This window comes from Sciurus carolinensis, chromosome X, assembly GCF_902686445.1.
Source record: "Sciurus carolinensis chromosome X, mSciCar1.2, whole genome shotgun sequence".
Taxonomy (NCBI): Eukaryota; Metazoa; Chordata; class Mammalia; order Rodentia; family Sciuridae; genus Sciurus; species Sciurus carolinensis.
This window is the reverse complement of record NC_062232.1, coordinates 117338993-117344585: the sequence shown is the minus strand read 5'-3', so window position 1 is coordinate 117344585 and position 5593 is coordinate 117338993. Positions and strand designations below refer to the sequence as shown.

Below are 5593 nucleotides of genomic sequence, written 5' to 3'. Positions count from 1 at the left end.
AGTTAATAAATATTTCTATCTTCCTGAATAATAAAATGATGTTGAGATGTTTTAATTATGAGTTAACATTTTCCATCTTCTATGTTAGCATTGTTTAGATGCTTAGTTTCACCTCATATTGGTCATTTTATTAATAATTTTAATAGTTGATATTTATTGCAGACTCAATAAAGCAAAGTGGCTATAAGTGGTTTCTGTACCCAGGTTCTGCCATGGACTAGATGTGAGACCATGAAGAAATTACTTAACCTCTATGAGTCTCAGCTTTCTCATTTATAAAATAGGATTATATTAGTAAATATGTCACAGAATTGTTGAAAAGTGCTTATGAAAGTATCTGGCTTACAGTAAGTGCTATATACATATTATATTCTACCAATCAAATAATATTTAGATTTACTGAAGAGTTTGCACTTTATTTTCTTATGGTGCTTTTGCATCTAACCATTTTCCTCTCATTCCTGTTTTCTTCTGTGGTAATATATCATTTAGCAATTCTGTTAGTTTGTGTGATAGACCCAAGATTTATATGTCTATAAAATTATTCATTTTATACTCCTTGTAGTATGATAGTTTAGCTGTATATAGCTCATTAGACTGTTATTTTCCCTTAAAACTATGAATTTATTATTCTACCACTTTCTGGTGATGCAATATCTATAGGCAACATAGCTTTCTTTCCTTTGTGATTAATCTCTCCTCTCTTACTGGTGATGCAATATCTATAGGCAACATAGCTTTCTTTCCTTTGTGATTAATCTCTCCTCTCTTACTGCATGCTACTTCTTCTGCAATTTCACCAGTGTGTCTAATTGTGATTTGTTGTAACTCATACTGCTAGGGGTACAGAATACTGCTATTTGAATTTGGAGAGACGTTTTTAATTTTGAAAATTTTTTGGCATTATTGCTTTGAAGATAGTCTCTATATTTTAAGATTCTAAAACTCCTGATTGCCATATGTTGATTCTTCTCATTTCATCTTCATTTTTCTGAACCTCTTTGGAACAATAATAGACCCAGAATAGCCAAAGCAGTCCTTAATAAGAAGAGTGAAGCAGGAGGCATCACAATACCAGACCTTAAACTATACTACAGAACAGTAGTAACAAAAATGGCATGGTTTTGACACCAAAATAGATATGTAGACCAATGGTACAGAATAGAAAACACAGAGACAAACCCACATAAATAGAGTTACCTCATACTAAACAAAGGAGCCAGAAACATACAATGGAGAAAAGATAGCCTCTTCAACAAATGATGCTAGAAAAACTAGAAATCCACATGCAGCAAAATGAAATTAAAACGCTACCTGTCACTCTGCACAAAACTGGAAGTCCACATGCAGCAGAATGAAAGTAAACCCCTATCTCTCACCCTGCACAAAACTCAACTCAAAATGGATCAAGGACCTTGGAATTAGACCAGAGACCCTGCACCTTATAGAAGAAAAAGTAGGCCCAAGTCTTCATCTCTTTATCTCTTAGTACTGCATTTTCAAAGATGTTCTGAGACTTCTCTTCCAGTTCATTTAACTCTCTTCAGCTATTTTAATGTATTGTTTAAAAATATGACATTTTGAAATATAAAAATGTAATATAAATATATAATATAGAAGTATAAAATAAATTAGCATGTTTATAGCATATTTAACATTGTTTAAAATTTTTAATGATCATGTTTTTCAATCTTTGGAGTTCTTATTTAGATATTCTCCAACCCACTGATTCGTACTGTATTACTTCTATTTCTTCCTCAAAAAAAAAAAAAAGAACAGTTTCAAAGATATATTAAATACATATCAAATGCAGAACTGTTTCCTGTTCTGGGGGATCCAAATTTTTAATAATAATGGTTTGTTTTCTTGAAATTCTTGAATGCCAATCAGTTTTCAAAGAGAATTATTTTCAGTAGGCATCCCAGATCCTTTGGTTGCAGATGTCACCTTATAGGTCAATTTGGCTATCTCTTTGCCACCCCTAAAAAATTCACTTTCTTCAAACTTATTTTTATGCTTATTCGTTTTAGGTTCCTGAAACATTCAAGTATTGTGAATTGGGATCTTACATCTATGAGTTATACAGATTTGGGGACTGGTTCTTGCAGTTGATTTTTTGTTACCCATAGTGCTAAGAAGAAGGTGAGCTACTTTAATTCCTCCCTTGGTTGGTAGGCAGAGTTTTTCTATTACCTGTTTCATGTAAAGGCCATGTCCTTCTTTGCTATTCCTGAGTAGATAGTAAAATCTAAACTTCCAGAACTGTCCTTATATCTCCTCCTTGGGTTTTGACATAGGGGATTTCCTCTTGTTTTTAACCTTGACCATGCATTTAAAAGGAACTTGTCATTTTTTAATGTAGCATTTGCTTGTGTTTTGAGCAAAAAATTGCTTTTCATTTTACTTCTATTTCAGTACACATTCTGAATGGAAGTTCTTTTGGCTTGTTGTTTGTAGAAACCAAAATATCAGTGAGGAGGTTTCATGACACAACTGACTCAGATCAAGGGTGCAATGTGATTTTTGCATTATAATAGTTTTACTTATTTGAAACTATACTCTTGGTGTATAAATTGCTTCAAAGAACTTTCTCCAACCACAAATATAGACTAATTACAGCACATTCTCATTTAGTGTTGAAAGTTTCATAGAGCTTCCTCAGAGGGCAATTCAAATATAGCATAAATGTTGCAAGGTTCAGAATGAAGTACAGAGGCATTATGCTTAGCCACCTTTTCTCATGTTGTTATCCTGAGATGTTTCACCAAGTTCAGTATACCTGCTAGGGTGTCTTTTATGATCTTTTTTGACTTCTGAATTTAATCTTTGAAATTTTCAAAAGATGTTTAGTCACACTGCTCAAATGAAACAAAAACCCAAACTGGTTTGGTATCAGTTTTCTGTTGAAGCTGTAAAGTCTAAAGATTCAAATGCTCTCTTTGGTCAACAGAGGTAACAAAAATTCATTGACTGTCAAACCCACAGGCTATATTTTAGGAAGAGTATTCAAAGTTGTCTAGGGGAGTTAATTGCCTGGAGCTCCTTGACTGTTTACATAGAAAGATTTCCTCTGAGGGCAGATTTTTCTGCTTTCCTCTTTCTCTTTAGGTATCACCTTCCCATCCTTCCAGAGAGGAAGTCCAGAGAACAAGTCCATGTTGTTGGCTTGAGTAGAATCACATTCCCATGTACTCTCCTGCTCAGTAAGGTTTACCAGAGTATTGTATTCTATATGCTCTATACTCACAATCACTAGAAAAACAATAAGATAATTTTAAAATCATGCACATAACTGTGGTGTAGGTGACACAGCCATAATTAATAATATCTCCCTTTCAACTTTATTTCTGTGCTGACATGTTATGTGTTAAACAGAAAGAATACATTCCTGCTTTCTGTTCAACTTCTAATTTAGTCTATTTTAATCTATCCAGAAATCATTGCCATTTAGAGGAGCAAGAGAACCTTATGGTGCAACCAGAGATTACACTTAGTTTAAAGATCCTCATCATTCACTAAAACCAAGAAAAGGGAATTGAATTGCCATCATAAGCAGCACAGAACTATGCAAAGAACATGAAGTGAAAAATTAGGGAGTTTTGCAACATGGGATTAGATGCTTGCTGTCATCTGTTCTAGTAGCAATAATGACAGTTAAGATCACTTATGTTCCAGGCACTGTGATGACCTTAATAGGCAGTGGCTTATTTAATCCTCATAGATACCTTATGTTGTAGGCATTTTGCTTAAAATGTTCCCCAATTTAGAGATGGGAAATGGAAGCTATAAATGTTTAAGTGATGTTTCCCAGATCACATAGTTTATAGGTGGTGAGCCAGGATTAAAACCCTGGAAGTCTGATCCTCAGTCTGAATTCTTAACTACTGTGTTATGCTGCATATATGATATGGAGATGCTAATATATATGCCATAAGATTATTGGAGAATTTCATAAAACCAGATAATCGGTGCAATAGCACTTAGCACAGGTATATGATACATAGTACAAGTAGTGACTCAATCAATCTTCACTTCATCCCTCTAAGGAAAGTGTTGGCATTATCCCCATTTTACAGAGGAGGAAATGGACACCAGGAGAGATTAAGTAACTTTTACAAGATTTTGTGGCCAATAAGCCAAAGGTGTGGAATCCAAGTAGTCTGACTCCAGAGCCTGCTTTTCTAAAATGCTGCAGACATGTCATTATTTGCTTATTTACCAGTATTTGATTTTTCACTCAATTTCATCATAATATGCTAGAGTCCTGGGTCAGTTTTCTGTTTTAACTCAGTGACTGACCAATGTATAATGATTTCCACAACCCTTTAAAAAGGAGGGGGACCCTTTCCATGCTACCTAGTGAGGGGTCCATACAGCATGGTTCTTGATTCCCGCCGTAACTTAAAGGGAAACTGTCACAATGTCCAGAGCACTTGATGTCCTGCAAATGAAGGAAGAGGATGTCCTCAAATTCCTTGCAGCAGGAACCCACTTAGGTGGCACTAACCTTGATTTCCAGATGGAATAATATGTCTACGAAGAAAAAGTGATGGCATATACATCATAAATCTGGGTGAAGCTTCTGCCGGCAGCTCATGCCATTGTTGCCATTGAAAACCATGCCGATGTCAGTGTCTTATCCTCTAAGAACACTGGCCAGTGGGCTGTGCTGAAGATTGCTGCTGCCACCTGAGCCACTCTTATTGCTTCACCCCTGGAACCTTCACTAACCAGATCCAGGCAGCCTTCCGGGAGCCACATCTTCTGGTGGTTACTGATCCCAGGGCTGACCACCCGCCTCTTACAGAAGCATCTTATGTCAATCTGCCCACCATTGCTCCTTGTAACACAGACTCCCCTCTGTGCTACGTGGACATTGCCATCCCATGCAACAATAAGGGAGTTCATTCTGTGGGTCCGATATGGGGGATGCTGGCCCGAGAAGTTCTGCGCATGCGTGACACCATTTCCCATGCACACCCATGGGAGGTCATGCCTGATTTCAACTTCTACAGAGATCCTGAAGAGAATGCAAAGGAAGAGCAGGCTGCTGCTGAAAAAACTGTGACCGAGGAGGCATTTCAGGGTGAATGGACTGCTCCAGCTCCTGAGTTCACTGCTACTCAACCTGAGGTTGCAGACTGGTCTGAAGGTGTACAGGTGCCCTCTGTGCCTATCCAGCAGTTCCCTACTGGAGACTGGAGTGCCCAGTCAGCCACTGAAGACTGGTCTGCAGCTCCCACTGATCAGGTCACTGAGTGGGTAGGAACAACCACGGAGTGGACTTGAGCTGTTCTGCAGACACTTATTAAGCAAAATGGAAATAAGATTATGGAGAATAAACACCAGTTTCTTAAAAAAAAGGGGGGGGGTAGGGGAGCCAGGCACGGTGGCACACACCTGTACTCCCAGCAGCTTTGGAAGCTTAGGCAGGGGAATTGTGAGTTCAAAACCAGCCTCAGCAAAAGCAAGGCACTAAGCAACTCAGTGAGATCCTGTCTCTAAATAAAATGCAAAATAGGGCTGGGGATTTGGCTCAGTGCCCCTGGGTTCAATCCCCTGTACCCACCACCCCATAAAAAGGAGGGGAAAT

General features: G+C 37.7%; 1 pseudogene; it reads left to right on the top strand.

Moving 5' to 3' along the window:
- The first annotated feature begins 4420 nt into the window (after positions 1-4420).
- Positions 4421-5289, top strand: LOC124971298 (40S ribosomal protein SA-like; annotated as a pseudogene).
- The last annotated feature ends 304 nt before the right edge of the window (positions 5290-5593 follow it).